Source organism: Myotis lucifugus, unplaced genomic scaffold (genome assembly GCF_000147115.1).
Source record: "Myotis lucifugus unplaced genomic scaffold, Myoluc2.0 scaffold_0, whole genome shotgun sequence".
NCBI lineage: Eukaryota > Metazoa > Chordata > Mammalia > Chiroptera > Vespertilionidae > Myotis > Myotis lucifugus.
Window position 1 is genome coordinate 50597359 of NW_005871048.1, and position 21044 is coordinate 50618402.

Below are 21044 nucleotides of genomic sequence, written 5' to 3' on the forward strand. Positions count from 1 at the left end.
TTCACACTGAGACAGGCACCGTAGGTCTTGTTTTCCATGAACTCTCACCTGAGGTGGACCCACCTACTCCGCTATCTACATCTCTAGTTCTGAGCATGCTTGAGAGTGCCAAATGTGTGCTAAGCTCTGTCCCTTACTTTATAGCATTGCCCCATTAGATGTCACCAAGAAAATGAGGCACATGAAGATTTCTCTCAATATTAATGAATTATACCAACAAACAATTTTCTTAACTTGAGTGACTCAGATGAGCATTAATGTTTGTCTTCCTTTAGTATTAAAATGAGTTTAAATCTTTTAATTACATTTTAAATATTAATATTTTAAGTATATGTGTAAACATGCATTAAGATTCTCAAACAGAAAACTTGAGGAAGCACATGAAGTGAGCCTGCCATCTTGCTATCTTCCTGGTATCTGGGGTGGGATGGGATAAATTCCTTACAATATTGGAAGAGACTGAATGAACCATCTCAGGATGCATTGGGCCTTCTGGTTGACCTGCAGATACAGGCACTCTAGTAGTAGCTGCAGGAGCTGGATCTGGTGGTAGATTTGGAGCAGAGCCAAAGGCTGCTGAAATCCAGTTTTACCAGGACAAGACTCCCTTAAGGAGGCCTCCCTTTATACCCACAGCACCTTCTGTAAACTTGAGAACTGCACATCACATTCATTTGTGCAACTTGGCAACACAATGCTCACACCAGACTTCACCCCAGACCTTTTGAATTGGAGTATAAGAAACAAAGTCACCTGGAGTGACTCTGATATTCAGACAGCATCAAGGACTCTTGACCTGGCCAACATCATTCTGCTTCCCATAGAGATTGTGATAGTGCATACATAGTTGCAAGTGTCAGTAAAAGACAGAAACAAATCATTTCCAAGTTAAGACCAAATCTCCTTTTCCATTTTGATTTTCTGCCTGTGGTCCTTTGTGGCCGAGAAAGGGGTCTTCACATTCCCACACTCTGTCTAACCACAATCCATTATCACCTCATTTAGTCTTCTGTCTGGTAGACCCACATGCAGAGCACCTGGGACAATTCCTTGGCCCTTTGACCCTAGAAACTTCTTGATCATGGCTCCCAAAATCCAGCCAGTCAGACACTTAAGAGCAAATAGAACAAATGTGTTCTATTTATTAGATATGAAGACTCACTCACACTGTGTCATGTCTCCTCCTCACTATGGGGAGGTGGCCTATGGCAGAAGGAAGAGTAGTTCCTACATGTTAGTGACAAAGACCTAGCCATCGGCAGTTGACTGGGGAAAAAAAGAATCCCAACATTTTTCTCTCTGACATTTTGTAAATGAATCACCTCCTGCTCTTGAAATTGAAGAAAAGTGTGTCCTGAGCCATGACCATCCAAACACAGTAGCAATGTGGCTTCTACATCATGGGGAAAAGAGCTGCCAGAGCCACCATGGTTCTGTATGGGGAGAAGTTGAGAAACATTTAGTAAAACTACTACTTTGACATTGAAGCTAATAATTTGACAACTCAATGTTGTTTTTTTACCTTGGAAACTCTTGATTCTTGGGCTGTAAAGTTGCCACAGACTGAAATAGAAGAGGAAGAGGCTGCAAGAAGAAGACACTGTGGTTCAGAGGACATTAATTCTAAGGATTCATTAAAATTTTGGTGACACAAGCCATCAGATGCTTGCAGACCAGTGTTGTTATTGGAAGTTCAGTGTTATCATGGCTAAACCATTGCTACTGAATCATGGTGTGTTCCATCAGCCTACTTAATGGCTTCACGTGCTTGTTCATCAAGCAGGGTACAAAATTCAGTCTTGTGAAAGGGACTCAAGGCCTAACTCATGCTGCATATGTTTTCATTTCATTTCACTGAGGTTTTCCACCCTCCCTTGTGTCATGAGATTCTGGATAAGTCTTAAACCCTAGAAAGTCCTAATTAGGCAGAACTGTTATTTTGTAAGTCTCAGAGTCTGGCTTTAACTGGGCCTACTGTACAGTGATTGAAGCTCTCTTCCCTTGTTTTCCAATTTGCTACTAATCAAGGGAGAAGGCTTACAGAACCAACCCCCTCAGTTGTAGGCAGTGCTAGACCAAGATAGGCTTTCTCACATGAGTCCCTGATGTCCATTCAGCCAACAGAAGCCCCTTCCAGCCAGCAGGTGTCTGTTTGCCATATAATACCACTAGATTTTCAAAGTTGTCTCTAGAAAGTAGTTTAGTTTAATAAGGAGGAAAGTTTATCTCTAATTCTTTTGGTAGACAGTAAACCATTCTAGATAGTATTCATGTAGGAGTATATTTTAATTAAGATATAGCTAGTGCTATAAAAAATAAACTCCTAAATATGTAATGTCTCCAACACAATATAAATTGATTTCTTTTTTTTAAATTAAATATTTGTTGTTCAGATTATTACAGTTGTTCCTCCCTCCCCCCCATAACTCCCCTCCACCTGGTTCCCACCCTACCCTCTGCCTTTACTCCCCCCCACTGTCCTCATCCGGTGTACGATTTTTTTCCAGTCTCTTCCTACACTCCCCACACTCCTTTCCCCTGAGAATTGTCAGTCCACTCCCTTTCTATGCCCCTGATTCTATTCTATTCACCAGTTTATTCTGTTCATCAGATTTTTTATTCACTTGATTTTTAGATTCACTTGTTGATAGATATGTATTTGTTGTTCATAATTTTTATCTTTACCTTTTTCTTCTTCTTCCTCTTCTTAAAGGATACCTTCCAGCATTTCATATAATACTGGTTTGGTGGTGATGAGCTCCTTTAGCTTTTTCTTATCTGTGAAGCTCTTTATCTGACCTTCAATTCTGAATGATAACTTTGCTGGGTAAAGTAATCTTGGTTGTAGGTTCTTGCTATTCATCACTTTGAATATTTCTTGCCACTTCCTTCTGGCCTGCATAGTTTCTATTGAGAAATCAGCTGACAATCTTATGGGTACTCCCTGTAGGTAACTAACTGTTTTTCTCTTGCTGCTTTTAAGACTCTCTCTTTGTCTTTTGCTCTTGGCATTTTAATTATGATGTGTCTTGGTGTGGTCCTCTTTGGATTCCTTTTGTTTGGGGTTCTCTGCGCTTCCTGGAATTGTAAGTCTATTTCTTTTACCAGGTAGGAGAAGTTTTCTGTCATTATTTCTTCAAATAGGTTTTCAATATCTTGCTCTCTCTCTTCTTCTGGCACCCCCATAATTCAGATGTTGGTACGCTTGAAGTTGTCCCAGAGGCTCCTTACACTATCTTCATATTTTTGGATTCTTTTTTGTTTTTGTTTTTCCAGTTGGGTGTTTTTTGCTTCTTCGTATTTCAAATCTTTGACTTGATTCTTGTGATCCTCTAGTCTGCTGTTGGATCTCTGTATAATATTCTTTATTTCAGTCAGTGTATGCTTAATTTCTAGTTGTTCCTTTTTCATATCCTCGAGGGTCTCACTAGATTTATCGAGGGTCTCACTAAATTTATTGGCGGTTTCTAGAAAATTCTTGAAAAACCTTATAACCGTGGTTTTGAACTCTATATTCAATAGTTTGCTTTCCTCCATTTCTGTCATTTGTGACCTGTTTCTTTGTCTCCACATTTTGGTTGCTTCCCTGTGTTGATAGAGTGGCTTTCTGTGCTAGGTGTCCTATAGGGCCCAGTGGCTCAGCCTCCCCAATTGCTTGAGGTGGACACTCTTGGCGCACCCCTTTGTGCAAGTCTTGTAGTTAAGCCTTGATTATTGTAGGTATCACTGGGAGGAATTGATCTCCAGGCCAATTGACTGTGAGAATCAGCTGTGTCTAGGGTGGGAGAACTTCTGTGCTGGAGACACCCTTATGGGACAAGACTTGCTTCAGTGGGGCTTTGGTGCTCACTGAGTCTGCCCCCTGAGTGTGTCCCTTATGGATCTGAGGAGTTGTAATCTGGATGGTCCCACTCTGACTACTGGGTACACTGGCACTTGGATCTCGAAGGAGGTGCTAATTTAGCCTCTGCCTGAGGCTACCCAGCAGGAGCTATGGAGAGATCTGCAGATTTCTCTTCTTTGTTTGGGGTTTGGAGGTGCCCAGATGAGGCCCAGCTGTGAAGCAATGCAAGCTGCTGTGGGGCCTTGGGCTTTCTTTTGGATGTTCTGGGTCTCTCTGACCCAGCTGCAGTTTGTTAGGTAATTTTAGATTGCAAAGGGCCAGGCCATTCATATGCAAAAGCCTCTGCGCACAGCTTGGGTGGGGCGGGGTCTCAGGGAATCAACAGGGTGGAGCAAACAGCTATGGCTGATCCTCAGCCCTGCCCTAAGGGGCCCTAGTCTCAGTGTCCCTTGGTAATTGCTACAAGCACCTCTGAGAGAAAGTTGCCCTCGAGTTACACCCGATGCCAGACAGTCCAGTTTCTCCCTGTATGAGTCTGGATCCCCAGAGACTCGCCCGGAACTGAAGTTCAGAGCCATCGGGAGCTTGTGTCTCCCTCCCGACTGAAAAAGACAGCCGAGTCCTCAGTTGTCAGCCCTTTCCGCGTGCACCTCCGTACCTCTGCACTTTACTTCCGCACCTCCTTTGAGTCTCAGTGACAGACCCCAACACCTTCTAGTTGTAGAATTTCCACTCAGCCAGTCTTCCTGTGGTTCTGGATGATGTCCGTTTTGTCTTTTAGTTGTATTTTTGAAGTGGTTGTGCGAGGCAGCAATTTCAGGTGTTTACCTATGCTGCCATCTTGGTTTCTCCATAAATTGATTTCTTGATTATGTAACTGACCAAATCATATGTTCCGCATCAGTGGAGGCAGCCTTGACATTTTCCACACATGGCTTCCAAGGTTGCACTAGTCACACAGCATAGAGAAACATGTGAGGGAGGTTTCTATGGGCAGGCCTGGAAGAGTCACTCATAATTTCCACTCACATTCAGCGGGTTGGAGACCTAGCTGCAAAGGAAACTGGGAAATGTAGTCTAACTATGAGTGCAAAAAGAAGATGAGACTGAATTTTGGTCATCTATCAATCTCTGCCACTGGGTGTATGGTTCAATTGGGCAGAACCATTGCCTCCTGCACCTGATACACAGTTGACACTCAATAAATGTTTGTTGAGAATAAATAACATAGTGGAAATACCATGGGTTTCAAACTCAAGAAGAAAGAAAATGGAGAAAGCTTATTGTGGTGACATGGGACAGTGCCATGCCCTCAACAGAAAAGCCATGTTCAGAGTGGCTGCACAAAGAGCCAGGCTGGAAGGCTCCATGCTGCTCCTGTGTTCTGCCTGCTTGTCAGACCAGACATAGGGTATGGGGTGTGGGGAGCCTAAGGCACAGTGCTCTTAGGGAGAAATCAGGGTCAGGACCCTTGGTCCCCCCTCTGCTAGCATCTCCCCTCCCCAAGCATGCCTCACCACCTGCTACAACCCCTCTTCTGCCTGAGGCCTGGGCCAGGATCTCCAATTAGCTTCTCAGTGTCCTTTTGTTTTGTTTTCCCCATAAGTAGGACAAGGTGGTTGGTTGACTGGGGTTGGATGTATCCTTTCTTCTCAGGTAGGTTGGACTCTGATAAAATCCCAGCACAATGGTCTCTGTAAGACCTTTTTTAAAAAAAATCCTCACCTGAGGATATTTTTTCCATTGATTTTAGAGAGAGAGGAAGAGAGAGGGAAAGACAGAGAGAAATATCGATGTGAGAGAAACAAATTGATTGGTTGCCTCCTGCATGTGCCCTGACCAGGGACCAGACTGGGGGGGGCGGAGCCTGCAACCGAGGGACATTCCCTTGACTAGAATTGAACCCAGGGCCCTTCGTTTGGCAGGCTAATACTCTATCCACTGAGCCAAACCGGCTAGGGCTGTAAGACCATTTATTTTGGGGGCAAGTCTTATTAAAAATAGAATATTCTAGGCATATGTCAAAATGGCACTTTTCTGCGCCCCCTGCTGGGAGCTCGGAGCTCAAGGCATGTTTCTCTGATCTGAGGACTAACCTCCCAAGAGGTCAAGTTCACAGAAGTGTGGGTTCTCCTATGACTGAGCCCCTCCACTCCCAGAGCGTTCATCTCCCATACCATCCATGCTGAGCCTCCAGTGGTTCGTCCAGTACTGTCTAGGTTCTCCTATTCCATACTGGTTCCAATCTCAACTTCTGAATGTGTTGGATGTGTTTTTAAGTATTTTCTTTCTTCCCGTTTGAGTATGAGCTCCATGTAGACAGGGCTACAGAGCTGGGTTTGCTCCCTACTGTATCTCTAGAAAATTGTCTGCACATAGTAGATGCTCATAAATATGTTTTCAATGAATAAATTTAAATGAGTATATATATATATATATATGTATATATATATATATATGCATATATGTATATTTAGGTATATTTTTATGTATTTTAGGTGGATGGTCTTTGCAGGGAAAGCAGGAGATCTGTGTGGATATGTGTCCATGTGCCTCAGGGTCTTTGCACAGGCCTCCCCTGTCTCTGGAGTGACCACTATACCCTCACTTCCCCTCAGGGTTGCTTCTCATTTTTCAGGTCTCCGTTTGAATATCAAGTCCTTACAGCCCAGCTCAGGTGAGGGCCCCTCTTGCTCACCTTCTTTGGGGTGCAGTGCACAGTTGTATTTATTCATTATTTGTGTGCCACTTTGTGCCACTTTTGTCTCTCCTGGTGTCAGCTCCACTACAGGAGCTGTTTCCCTAATGCCTGGGTCTAGATGGAACCAGGTCTTTGAATGTGTTGAATGCAAAAGCTATGATATTTCCTTTGCAACAACATATGAAATTGGGCTAGTTTGAACATTTTCAGAAGTTTGAATAAGCTCTTTGCTACTTATTGAGAGTTTTACTGCTTTCTAGGTAAAAAAAAAAATTTTTTTTTTTAAGTTTTGTTATGATTGGTGATTGAATACAAAGGAGATAAACATGATGGCCAGGCTCATTGCTGCTTAAAACTAAAATCTCAGACTCCATTTAGAGAAGTCTTGTCAGTCTCAGAACTACTCACATTGGACTGAATCATTCTTTGTCGTGGGAGCTGTCCCTGACCTCCATCCACTAGATGCCAGCAGCACTCCCTACCCCCAGGTGTGACAACCAAAAACGTATCCAAGGAGTACAAAATTCCCTGGGATGAGATGTACTGATGTGGAATTCCATCATGATTAGTCTGCTTGGAGGCATCGACCACATAGATCCCTCCACCTACGCCAATGTTTACATACACTGCGCACACAAATGCTCCATACACACATGCACACTTTACACATACACGCACACACACACTTTTTAAGTGTCATCCTTTTGGATAGTCTATGCTGAACTCTTAGTAATCATGAGGGCTTATCCCTTATACATATTTTTCTTACTGCTGTATTTGAATGTCTCTAAATTTAACAGCTTGGAAGTTCATACCCTGTATGAGCCGTAAATCCTTCGCGATGAGGTTGGTTCTGCTGTGTTTATAAGAACACATTGTTTCCATGTTAAAGACGTTACCAAGATGTGCCGGGAATTCCTGGAACTGTCTTGTCACTCCTCTTCTCACTTTGATGACCCGAGATGACTTTGTGAATGTTGGGGAAAACCACATTTGTTTGGAAAGGAAGGCGACTAAGGAGATACTTTAAAATAATAAAGGAGAGGATGTGGACAAGGGCGGGCGGTTCTGCGGGGCAGGCCTGGGCAGGGCCCCTGTCAGGACCGGTTGATAAATGGAGGGCCCCAGGGGGCTCCGTGTTTGTTTAGCGCTCTGGTTCTGCTACAGCTGCTCACAAAACCGGCATTGAAGCGTCTTCCATGAAAACATAACATAACCTGACATGGATCAGCCCATTGGGCATTGCCCAGAGAAGGCCATATTGTTCTGCCGGCCTGGCTGGGCCCTGTGTGCTGAGAGGGGAAGCTGAGTGAGGCCTGCGGGAGACTTTCCAGCACATTCGGAAGGACCTGCCTCTCCTATCAACACTGCCTAACACAGGTGGGACAGCACATCAACTTCCTCAGTCATCATCTTTGTCCTCTCGTCCCAGAGACATGCGGCCCAGCGCTTCCCAAGCCCGCAGCTTCGCGCCTGAAGGTGCTTGAGGCCAAGCCCAGTGGGTGCTTCACCTTTGGGGTCTGCATGTGGCTGGACATTGGGGTGTTTATTTCCCCAGGCTGGGGCTAATCATGTCCACCTGTGGCCCCATTAGGCATTGGGGCCACGCCCAGGCCACTGGAGGAGCCCCAGCCTGTTTGCTAATGGTTTTAAAGTGCTCTTTCTACTCTTAAGGGTAAAGAGTATTTCAAATGTCACTGGAGGTACTTAATTTACTTATGTTATATTATAAACAGAGGCGGCTAGGAAAATCAATATTAAGTTACTGCATGAAACACCGATCAAAGGAGAACTTAAGATTCTTGTGGGTAAAGAACACATAAGGGCTTTCATGAATTTTAGCAAATTCTACTCTACAAACATCTGGTGTTTGGGATTGTAATTGGATTATGTGACTATATCATGAATCAAGTTCCCACCACTTACAACACCATTTGCACCTCTCATGACTCTTTTTAAAAATAACCTTAACATTTTTACTATTGCTTTTCTTTTTAATCGTGGTAAAATACATGTAACATCAAATTTGCCATTTTAACCATTTAAAAGTGTATAGACAAGCAGTGTTAAATGCATTCACAGTATTGTGCAACCATCACCACCTCTATTTTCAGAACAATTTTTTATCTTGCACAGTTCTCTGTCCCCATTAAACACTAACTCCCCTCCGCTCCCCCAGTCCCTGGCACCCACCCTTCTACCTTCTGTCTCTATGAATTTGATAACTCTAGGTCCCTCAAATAAGTGTAATCATACAAAATTTATCTTCTTGTGACTGGCTTGTTTCACTCAGCATAATACCCTCAAGGGGCATTCGTATTGTGGTGTGTTACAGAATTTTCTTCTTTTTTAAGGCTGAATAAGATTTCATTCCATGTACAGGGTGGGGCAAAGGTAGGTTTACAGTTGTTCATATGGAAAATACAGTAATTATTAAATAATAATACAAGAATAAACTGTTTTACATACTTACAACTATAAACCTACGTTTGCCCCGCCCTGCATATATAACATTTTGTTTGTCTCTTCCTCTGTTGATGGACATGTGAGTTGCTTCCACTTTTAGGCTATTGCAATGAACATGGGTGTACAAATATCTTTTTGAGAACCTGTATTTAATCTTTTGAGGCCACCCCAAAGTGGAATTTGTAGATCACATGGCAATTCTATTTTTAATTTTTTGAGGAACTTCCATACTGTTTTCCGCAGTGGCTACATCATTTTTGTCATTTTACATTTCCACCAAGGGTTCCAATCTCCACATCCTCACCAACACTTGTTATTGTCTTTTTTTTTTAATAGAAGCTATCTTAATACAATATGGCTCATAATGGTACATGTTCTATGAGCACTAGGAAAGAATATATATTTTGCTGTTGCTGGATGGAGTATTCTATAAATGTTAACTAAATTCTGTTGGTTGGTATGCTGTTGAGTTATTCTATATCCATCCTGACTTCTGTAGTAATTGACTTTTAGTTGTTTTATCAATTGCTGAAGAGGGGTCTTAAATTCTCCAACTATAATTATTCTCAATTTCTCTATATTTCACCTTTTATTTGTCAGTTTTTGATTCACATATTTTGTAGCTCTGCTGTTTGGAACATATATACACTTAATATTGATAAGTCTTCTTGATGTATTAATCCTTTCATTATTATATGTTACCCCTCTTTCTCTCTTAATTTTGTTAATTCTGAAGTCTTTTAATATAGCCACCACTTTAGCTTTCTTTTGATTATTTTTTCATGATTTATGTTTTTTCATTTTTTTGTTTAACCCGCTTATATTGTTACAATTCAAATGAGTTTCTCGTTGATATAAAATTGGATCATTTTTTATATTCCACTCCACCAACCTGTGTCTTTTTTTTTAAATCTGTGTCTTTTAATTGGTGTGATTAGAACATCTCCATTTAATGTGGTTAATATGTTAAAGATCAGCTATTTTATTTCTGTTGTCTTGGGACAACTATGGTTTTGGTTTTGTTCTGATTTTTATTATTTTTACATTTTTTACTGACATGTAATTGACATACAACATTATATTAGTTTCAGGTATACAATATGATTCAATATTTGTGTAAAATGCAAAATGATCACCACAATAAGTTTAGTTAACATCCATCATCACACACAATTACAAATTTTTTTTTGTGTGATAAGAACTTTTAAGATCTACTCTCTTAGTAACTTTCAAATATGCAATACCATATTATTAACTACTAGAGGCCTGGTGCACGAAACTCGTGCATGGGTAGGGTCCCTAGGCCTGGCCGGAGATCAGGGCCAATCGGGGCCTTCTGGTGGCCGACCAGGGCCTTCCTTTGTTCTGCGCTGCCCCCTGGTGGTCAGTGCACATCATAGTGAGTGATCGAACTCCCGGTCTCCAGGTTGAACTCCCAAGGGGACAATTTGCATATTTGACTTTTATATATATATATATATATATATATATATATATAGTCACCAATCACAATGTATATTCCATTCTATGACTTGCTGATCTCTTAACTAGAAGTGTGGACCTTTGACCCACTTCACCCATTTCATGTGTTTTACTCATTTATTATTTTTAGGTTGAGGAAAACAGTATGTGTCTAAGTTGATGGAAGCAATCCTACGGAGGAAAAAAGAGGGAAGCAGAATATCTGTTACATTCGCCCTCTGTCAGGATTACGGGTGTATGCTTAATGTGTCCACATTTAATGGCACACCTTGACTTTACTGAGCTCAGAATCCATTGCAGAATTTCACGTACACCAGTTAACAAATAATTGTGAAACTAAGCTCAATTCAAAAAACACTGCTCTTCAAGGTTGGGCATCAGAACAAGCATGCATGGTACAGACAGCTTCTGTTAGTGATAGGACAGCAGCATTGGGACCTGGGCCAGTGTGAGTCAGAGGGCAGCTCAGAGCTAAGCACGTGTGTGGGGAACTTGGCAGGCAGTGACTTTAGATGGCCGTGTAGTGCCATGACAGGGTGTGAGTATGACTGACTCCCTCTAGCTGTATGATCGGTACATGTATACTTTTGGACTTGAGATATGATGTAAACATACACTCACCCAACAACAAACTGTGTGGGTGGCAAGAACTGTTAAAGAATGAATAGTTTTCCTGGGGAAAGCTTGAGTGAGAAGTGTAACCCTGACAACCGATTCTGTGTGAGGATTTATGGGGCCTTACTGTTGCTTTAGAACAGAGACACACATTTTTGCCCTTGGAAAAAAACGTTTTCTTCCTCAATCACAACCAGGTTTAGCAACAGGCGAGTAGGTCCGGCCCCAGAGTGAAGGTTTCCAGTGCTCAGCGTGTGTTGTCACGCAGTTCATGAAAAAGTCATTAGCTGGCTGCCCCCTCCTCTTTCCTTGTCAGGCCGAATCATGTCATAAATATCGTCACTTGTCGAGCAGGATATCAATCTATCCAGGTAGCCTCCACTTCCTGTCTTGGGCCATATGTTTCTGTTATTTATGTCAAGAAAATGGCATTTACACAACCGCTCTGGTTGTTGACAGAAGTTTAGCTCCTCTGATAGAGCTGGGTGTGTGGCCTGTGCTTAGCCCCATAGATAATATATGAGCTGGTGCAGTTTAAAAGGTGCTTCCACACGCCTGATGGGATAAACAGGGCAGGGCTGACAGCACCATCTGCCCAGCTGACCGCGGACAGGAGAGCAGGGAGTTCCAACAGCATTGACCTCTGCCCCAGGAGGTCAATGCATTTTTGCTGAGATAGTGCTATGGCAAGTATATCCCTTCTGACTGCTTCATGATACAGCTGTTTTGGAGGGGCTGGGGGCTTCTATAGAAGAGAGCCTTGATATCTGACCTTCTCCATTCCAAGATGCCTAGCACAGTGCATTATCATGTAGGTCTATGTTCTGTCTGTCCTTTTGCTGCTGAAGTGGGCAGTTGACAATGAATGCTAACTGGCAATCAGAGATTTTCTGGTTAGTGACTGTGGCTCAAGGAGAACTTGGCCTTGACTTGTCCATGATTGTAGCCTTCTCAATTACACTTAGATATTGTTCTTGTTGTGTATAGATGTAAACTCACAAAGTGGGAACAACATGACATCAAACTTGGAAATAAGATGGGTGTAATTGTTGATCCAAGGTTTTTGAATAAGATTAGGATATTAAGAATTATTTTCCAATTAATAGAGCATAATGCAAGGCAGAGATTTCATGTGCAGAAGCATGAAAATGTGTTAAATATGTTCAACACACACATATACACGCACACACACTCACACGCAACATTATTAATCTTTTTCTCATAACCACTGGGCCGTTCCATGGTGACTCAACATGAATGCCTTTATTTCATTTGGTAGCTCAGAAATTACTTTGATCTCTTTCAAAATAAAATAATGTAATCCTTAAGAGTCGGCACTGTTTTCCATCTTTCTACATAAGAATAATGGTATTTTTAGACAATTTAACTATAACGTTATAAAATAGATCATCTAAATTTTTAACTGAGCTTCAAAGCTTATATAATTTTTGTTAGTGGTATTTATCTTAGTTTGAAAACATGGTGCAGCCTCAATTTAATGTTTAAGGAAAGTTGGACCAAAATTGAATATAGATCAGATCTTGAGCTTGTAGGTGGAACAAATAGGTCTGATTATATGGGATTACATGGTGCATGCATTTTTAAATTAAATAGTTTCTTGCCCTATTAAATGATGTCAACAGTATTGTTGTGGTGAGTTATTTTCATTTCTTGTCTACTTTCATATAGACTTATTTTATTTTATTTTTATTAATCAATATTCCTTTATTTAGATGTGGACCTCACTTCTCTCTGAAGAATCTGTTAATGTCATGTAAAATTTCAGAGAAAATCCATTTCATTTCTTTTGGTGTTTCATCACACAATTCTCTAGAATTCACTTTACTTTTGTTAGAAGTCAAATTATGTCTTTTTACTGGAGCAAATCAATGCAGAGACTTTGCGCTTTGAGGTCCCTGGTAATATTTACTGCTTCTGTTTTTCATCTGTGGTCCAGCTTCAAGTTCCCAGAGCCCAAATCCACTCAGGAAACCGAAATTCTAGAATGAGGGAGCGGGTCCCTGGCCGGAAAAAGGTGCTGGGGAAGGTGGCATCCCGCAGCTTCCAGCACACGTCCTCTCCCTGTGTGGCCACAGGCAACTTCAAACACCAAAATATGAGTGTCTTGAGCCCCAAGCTGTGTGCTGTTGCCTTAGACTTCCACAGACGAAAAACGGTTTGGCAAAACAAAACCATATATGGCTTAGCTCAAGTAAATTCAGAGGAAGTATAGCCATAGGAAACACTTGAAACCAGCATAGCCCTAGGCAGCCTCTTTTCAGTAATATCTGTCTTTATCGCTTGTCTCAGCCTCTGCTCTCTTATTTGTGAGCACATTTAAGTAGTAATTACTTCAGCTCATGTATTTTTTTCTCAAAATTGGCCAATGCCATCAAAAAACCTAAGGGCTGTGGTAGTATTTTAGTCCACGTACTCCTATGGGGACACCACTTGAGAGTGATGACTTAGTGAGACCCCAGGGTGTGGTCTCAGCATCATCTTGTGGGCCAGCAGCTGCACGGTGTGTCCCGAATTCCTTTCACATCATGTTCCTTGTGCTGGTGTCTCACTCACCCAAAGCCCAGGAGCCAGGCTCCGATGGTGCCATGTTCTCAGAGCAGTCTTTCTTCATGTCTCGCTAGGCCTAAGACGAATTTATTCTGGGAGAGAAATACCTGTGCTCAGGGCCCAGCCACACCAGGCCACCAGTGGTCCGGGGAACCTGTAGCTTTCCCCCGGGAGCCTCACCACTTAATGTACTTATTGTGTGGTCTGCAGACCAGCTGGTTAGAAAGGCAGATCGAGCTTAGACCTACTGATTTGTAGTCTGAATTGTAACCAGCTCCTCATGGAATTTGGCCCTAGTGGGCAGCCATAACTAACATGTTTTTTGTATTAGGAAGATGAAAAGGAAGAGGAAGAGGAGGTTATGATCTTTCCTCAGGTTCCGAATTAGGTTTAGCTTCTCTTTCCACTGATGCTGCTCATTTAAGGGCTGCTTTGGCAGAAAGAGGCAAGTGTGTATGAGACACAGAATGGACTTAATAGGCTGGCAGCTCTGCCTATACCATTTCATGTAACTTGGAGAGTGATGGGTTCCAAATATTCAGTCTTGACAGAGTCATGGAATTCAGAGGCTACTGTAGATTGTCCACTGGACCCAGTTTGGGACTTGCTGGGATCCAGAAAGGTCTGCTTATTCTGGTTGGTGTCAGTGCTTTCCTTTCTGGCTAAGGGTATAGGGACGTCTAGCACATAAATAAGGGAGTCAGGGGCATGGGCCTTTCATTTCCTCTGAGGAGGGTAATGAGGTTGGTTTGAGATAGTCTGAGTTTGAGAAACTCATGATGCTTCAAAGTTGAAATGCTCACTGTTCTGTCACTCATGGGGAAATTGATGTGACTCTGAGTCCTGAGCTCTTTCTTATTTTTGAAATGTGCACACCCACATCAAAAGTATTTATGACTGTTACACAAGACAAAGTCCAATAGGTATTTCATAAATCTGGCACAGCAAAACCTGAAAAAATATTAGCTATGATAAAGATAATAACAATAATTAAAAAGGCATAATATTTGGAATAAAGAAGCTGCTAGATACTGTGTGTATGTTTGTGTATGTGCCCTCTAAACACAGAATGAGTATATTAATGCAGAGTTGATAGGACCACATTTTCAAAAGTGAGGGTTTCAGAAGCTAGGCTTTTGATGACATATTTTTTCTATATTTTGAGATTTATCTTATGGAACACAACCTTGCCTTCACTCAATATATGCGGAGGATTACAGACAAGGTGATGGATAGATTTCTTATCTTTTATGGATGTCATTGGACATGTGACTCTAGTCTCCTGAGCAGCAGCCAGAGAGATGAGAACAGAAACTATTCAATAAATAGTTATGGCCTTGGTTCGAGTCAATTGCCATTTGCCAGAGAAAGAATGACTTCAGATAACTTTAGATACAAGAGTCCTCTATGAATGATATTCTTCCATCAATCATGCTAACACTCAGGGAAGTTCTTAAACTCTGAAGCTATGCCCACCTCTCCTTTTTACCCATTTCTCCTAAGATATAGAAATATTGCAATTAAATTTCACTTATTGGAAACTCAAGCCACAAACAAAGTCACCTAGAGAGCATGGCCAGGAATCAGGAAGCAAACATGAACATTTTCTTCACAGACTTACGTAGGCCACGGCATCTTACAGAGATCACCTGTTGGTCACATGGGAAGACCCTTTGGCTACTGCTGTGGAAGAACACCTACTACTCCCACATATCCCATAAGCCCATGGAACAATTTTCCAAACTCATCACAGGTCAGAGAATACAGAAAAGAAGAGTTGGTCCCATCACAGAGAAGGTAGTTTCCCAGTTATGTGGCATTGAGTCAGACAGTCTGCCCAGCCCTCATCGCCCCTGGACGCTCCTTGTAGTGTTGCCCCCTACATGGTGCTGACACTGTCCATGGCCTAGGGCCTCTACCACCAGGGCATATTTCTTATTGAACTCCAAACTTACTGAGCCAGCTGTTCCTCAGCCCCCTCTTCTTAGCTGTCCCACAGCAGCATCACAGATTTGAAGTGTCCAAAGCTTAGCTCACTCCCATCCTCAATCTTACTATGGTTTACTTATCAGAAATTTAAAATCCTCTAAGAAAAGAAATAAAGGGTAACTTTGAAATACTAGTGTACTTCACTGTCTTATGCCAAGGATTAAATCAGAAAGGGTATGTGTTGGAGTTTCTCGAAAGAGAGAGACAGCAGGCATGATGATCAATATTAAATGATCTTGCCTATTCTGTATCCATACTGATGCTGATGGGACCTTCCTGTGAAAACACAGCCAACGATGTCAATAAAAACTATTAAAGGATGTGAAACCCTAATTCATCATAGCAAAAAACACATAGTAAGGTTTTAAAATTTCTTTAGCTCTATTTCTGTTTAACGTCTGTGTCTCTCTGTCTCTATCAATCCTTATTTCTCCCTATTTAGTTTAGTATTATAATTTCTATAATGAATGCTCTTAAAAATCAATATTTCAGAGTTATTTCCCATAATTTTCTTCATTCTTGGCAATGAAAATCAGCTTGATCAGTTTCCAACATCTTGATGTATGTCTCAACATCCTATATAATAAAAGCCTAATATGCTAAGTGTCCAACTGTTTGCTTGATTGTTCAACCAGCTGCTATGATGCACACTGACCATCAGGGGGCAGATGCTCCAACCAGTAGGTTAGCTTGCTGCTGGGGTCTGGCCGATTGGGACTGGGTGAGGCAGGCCGGACATGCCCTGGAACCCTCCTTAGGTCCCTCTCTGGCCCCAATCGTGAACCAGTGGGGTCCCTTGGCCTGGCCTGTGCCCTCTCACAATCTGGGACCCCTCAGGGGATATTAGAGAGCTGGTTTCAGCCCTATCACCACAGGCCAGGCAAAGGGACTCACCGGGACACGAATCCGTGCACTGGGCCTCTAGTTCTCTATAATATCAAGAAAGAGGAAATAAAGTTTCCATGTTCTTTTCTTACAAATTAATGCCAGGATCATATATTGGAAGTAAGTATTTTCTATTTTAATGGACATTGTCTTATTTTGTCAAAAGATTATGGGATACTATAAATTTGTCATCTAGATCCCTACAAAGCACAAAATATTTAAAATTTGTAAAATTTATAAATGTTGAAGAACCATATGATGGTGTGATTGATATCTAGATAAATAAGTTATTACTATAAATTTCTTTGGGAAAAAGGAATAGAATAAATTCAGAATAATAGGATATTATTAATGCAATAAACATTTCTGAGAGACAGAGAACTTATTCACCTATCTGATTATAGATGATGGTATGTATCATGGCATTTAAATATCATTAGACATTGAAAAATTAGTGCAATAATTTTATTTTTTAAATTTAATATTTATAATATAATAGAAACAATTTTACATTTATGTAAACACATAATAAACAGGTATAAATCTGCATATATAATTTGACAATGTTTTTAATGGGAACCCAACAACAGCCTAAGGTTGAATTGAAAACTATTACACTAGGTTGTATTTCTAGAAATATAATTGCTAAGTAACAGGTTATAGTCATTTTTTACTTTATAATATGTTGCCTAATTTTTCTGCAAAGTAGGTGTGCTCACATATTTTGGCTGTTTATAGAATTCTAATTATGCAGTTATTTTCTTCCAGCACATTTAAATCTGCAACTCCATAGTTATCTCTATTCCATAATTACTGTTAAACAGTCAGCTGTCAGATTGGATTGATTGGGTACCAAGATTTTTTCCTTTGAATTCTTTTAAACAGTGTTCCTATGCTTTTCCCAGGTATGGATTTCTTTGTATTTATCCTGTCCATGGTCCTTAAAGATTTTAAATTCATAGGTTTATATTTTTCATAAGTTTGAAAAATGTTTAGCCATTATTTCTGTAAATATTTTTTCTGCCACATTTCTCTTTTCTTTTTCCAAATTTCCAATTACATGTAAGTTAGTCTTTAACACTCTAATTTGTGTTTTTATTCTTTTCTCTATTATTTCAAATCCCTCTTTCTCTCTGTTTTAAGCAGGTATTCCCATTTACCTATTTTTCAATGTTTAACACTCTTTTCTCCCCTTTATTTGATCTGCTATAAAATTCACCAATTGAGTTTTTAGTTTGTGATATTGTGTTCTTAGTTGTAATTTTTTTCTCTAATTTTTTCTTTTCTTATTTTTTTTACAAATTCCAATCTTCTAGTGAAAATTTTCATTTATTGATCTTATTTATTATCTCTTAAACTTTTCTTTAATATAGTATTCATAGTTATTTTGTAGTCCTTACCTGACAACTCCAAGGTCTTAATAATTTGTGAGTCTACTGAAAGCATGTCAAATTCAAAGGCTAACATGGGCCAAATAAACAAGGTTTAAGTTTATGTGGGCTGCAAAAAACAAAAGCTTCACATTTTCATAGAAATGTAGGTTTATTTCAATAGAGACATGCTGAATACAAAGGGCTGAAATAAATGAGTAATAATTAAAATAAAATGATAGAACACTTTAATAAAAATTAATATTTTTCTTGAACATTAACTTACCAGACACTGAATAACTGCACAAATTAATAAGCATAACGCAAATAAACCTATTTTTCTTGTTCTCGGAAAGTGAAATATTTCCTGTTGTGCACACCAAACAAGTCAATATAAGATTAATGATGTGGCAATCAGCTGCTAAAATATTCGCTGCTAGTATTAGTGGAGAGAAATGGTGTGCCTGTGCATAAGGTGCATAAGGGAAATGAATGCAACACGATTATAGTAATCAGTCATTAGAGAATGTTGTGGTTTGTTATTAATAACTAGAGGCCCGGTGTACTAAATTTGTGCATGGGTGGGGTGCCTCCGCCTGGCCGGCAATCGGGGCTGACCAGGGCCAATTGGGGCTGGTGACCGGGGAGGGACCACGGGAGGGACTGAAGGAGGGCTCCAGGGCATGTCCGGCCCCGTCTCGCCCAGTCCTGATTGACCAGATCCCAGCAGCAAGCTAACCTAATGGTTGGAGCATCTGCCCCCTGGTGGTCAGTGCATGTTATAGCGACCAGCTGGTCGACTGCTTGGTCAGACACTTAACATATTAGGCTTTTATATATATAGTTTATGTATAACAGGATATTGTAAAAATTAAGTTAAAGAATTTTTATTAAAACGTGTCTTACATACTGTTATATTGGCTGGGCTGCAAAAATATTCGTTGTGTGCTGCATGCAGCCTGCGGGCTGCAAGTTTGACATGCTTGGTCTATTAGTAGTATAATTTTTTTTTCTCATGGATTTTTATTATAATATTTGGCAATACTTGAGTAAATATCAGATATTGTGACTAAAACATTATAGAGGGTCTAAATGATGTTACTTTTCATTAAAAGAGTATTTACTCTTTCCCTTGGTAGGAAGAGAGACTGAGGACTGATCACCTTTGTTTATTCAGGTTCTAACTTATATTTGGGTTGCTGTTCATTGTGTTTTTACTAACAATTATATCTTCACTTGTAGAAGATCTATTCGTTTCATTTCAAACTGTTTGATTCTCCTTAGCATCCTTTTTTAAAAAAAATATTGTTTTAGTCCTTCTCATAACTATAATAATTTTAAGTATATTTACTTTATTTTCTCTCTTAAACTATTTATTTGACACTTCTAATTACTTTGATGTATGTTTTGATTTTCAGCCCTTTTTTTGGTAATTTTTATTCTGAGTTTATCTTCATCTTCATCAGTGGCAGCTTTTTCCTGTGTTAATTACAGACACCTTAAAGTATGAAAATATTCTTGTGGGATATTGGTGTGTTCATCTAGGGCAGTGGTCTGCAAACTCATTAGTTAACAGAGCCAAATATCAACAGTACAACGATTGAAATTTCTGTTGAGAGCCAAATTTTTTAAACTTAAAGTATATAGGTAGGTACATTGTTATTAACTTAATTAGGGTACTCCTAAGGCTTAGGAAGAGCCACACTCAAGGGGCCAAAGAGCCACATGTGGCTTGCGAGCCACAGTTTGCCGACCACGGATCTAGGGCTTCTAAAACTTTAGCAGAATGGAAATAAGTTTTTACTTTATCAGTCTGGGAATCTTGTACAAGTATTGTGCAAATTCTAAACTTGTACCCACTCATTCATGGTGACAGCTTGAAATTTTTCTCTTAGGAGAGAGGTGGTTCTAAGTCATGAAATAGGCAGGTGAATCTGATCTGCAGACAGTAAGAGCTGGGGAGGTTTTGAACTGTGGAAGGGGTGGTGGGGCTCCAGTGGAGAATCACTGCACCAGGCTGTGAAGCATCTAGAGCAGCGGTTCTCAACCTGTGGGTCGCGACCGCTTTGGCGGTCGAACGATCCTTTCACAGGGGTCGCCTAAGACCATCCTGCATGTCGATATTTACATTACGATTCATAACAGTAGCAACATTACAGTTATGAAGTAGCAACAAAAATAATTTTATGGTTGGATCACAACATGAGGAACTGTATTTAAAGGGCCAGAAGGTTGAGAACCACTGATCTAGAGCATCATGGACTGGTCTCACCTTATGGTGAAGTTCTCTCTACATGATATACACCCCCCCAACAATCCTGACAACTAAGCCTCCCTTCGTTCATGTTAAAGATGGGAAAACAGGTTCTTAGGGAGGCAAAGCCTTGTTTAAGATGAGATCCAGGTGTTGCTGGCAGGTGTTGCTCAGTTGATTGGAGCCTCGACCAGTATAACAGAATGGGTTGCGGGTTGGATTCTGGTCAGGACTCATACCTAGGTTTCGGGTTGATCTACCAATTGATGTTTCTCTCTCTCTTTTCATCTCTCTCTCCCCCTTTCCCTCACTCCCTTCCCCTCTCTCTAATATCATTAACATCATTAAGCATATTCTTGGGTGAGGATTAAAAAAAGAAAAAGATGAGGTCCCAGCTCAGATCTGTCTGGGATGGAGCTCTTCACTGCTTACCATTTGGCCGATTATTGACACGGGCGGCTCTTTGAATAAAGCCAGCTCTCGATCCCAGAATGTGAGTTATGCAGATGTCTCCAGCCTTTGTTCAAAGCCACCCAACCCTCTTGTTCCTCACATGAAGATACATGTGAGCACACCCAGAACATCAAGCTTCCTCAGTGCCCAAGGGTAAGTCCCCTCAACAGAAGGGATTTGGATCTTGGGGAGCAGAGAAGGGAAGAAAGAATGGTTTGAGGAAGTGTGTGTTACGCTCTAGCTACCTTCTGTCTGGAGTTAAAACGGAAACGATATCCAGTTTTGCCTTTGTTTTCTCCTCGCAGTGCTGAAACTTTCACCAGGGATGACCAGGAAACCTCTCGCCAGTGCCTAAAATTCTCCCATAGCGGAGCCTCATCTGTAACAGAGTTCCTTTCAGAGGAAGCACTTCTTGCT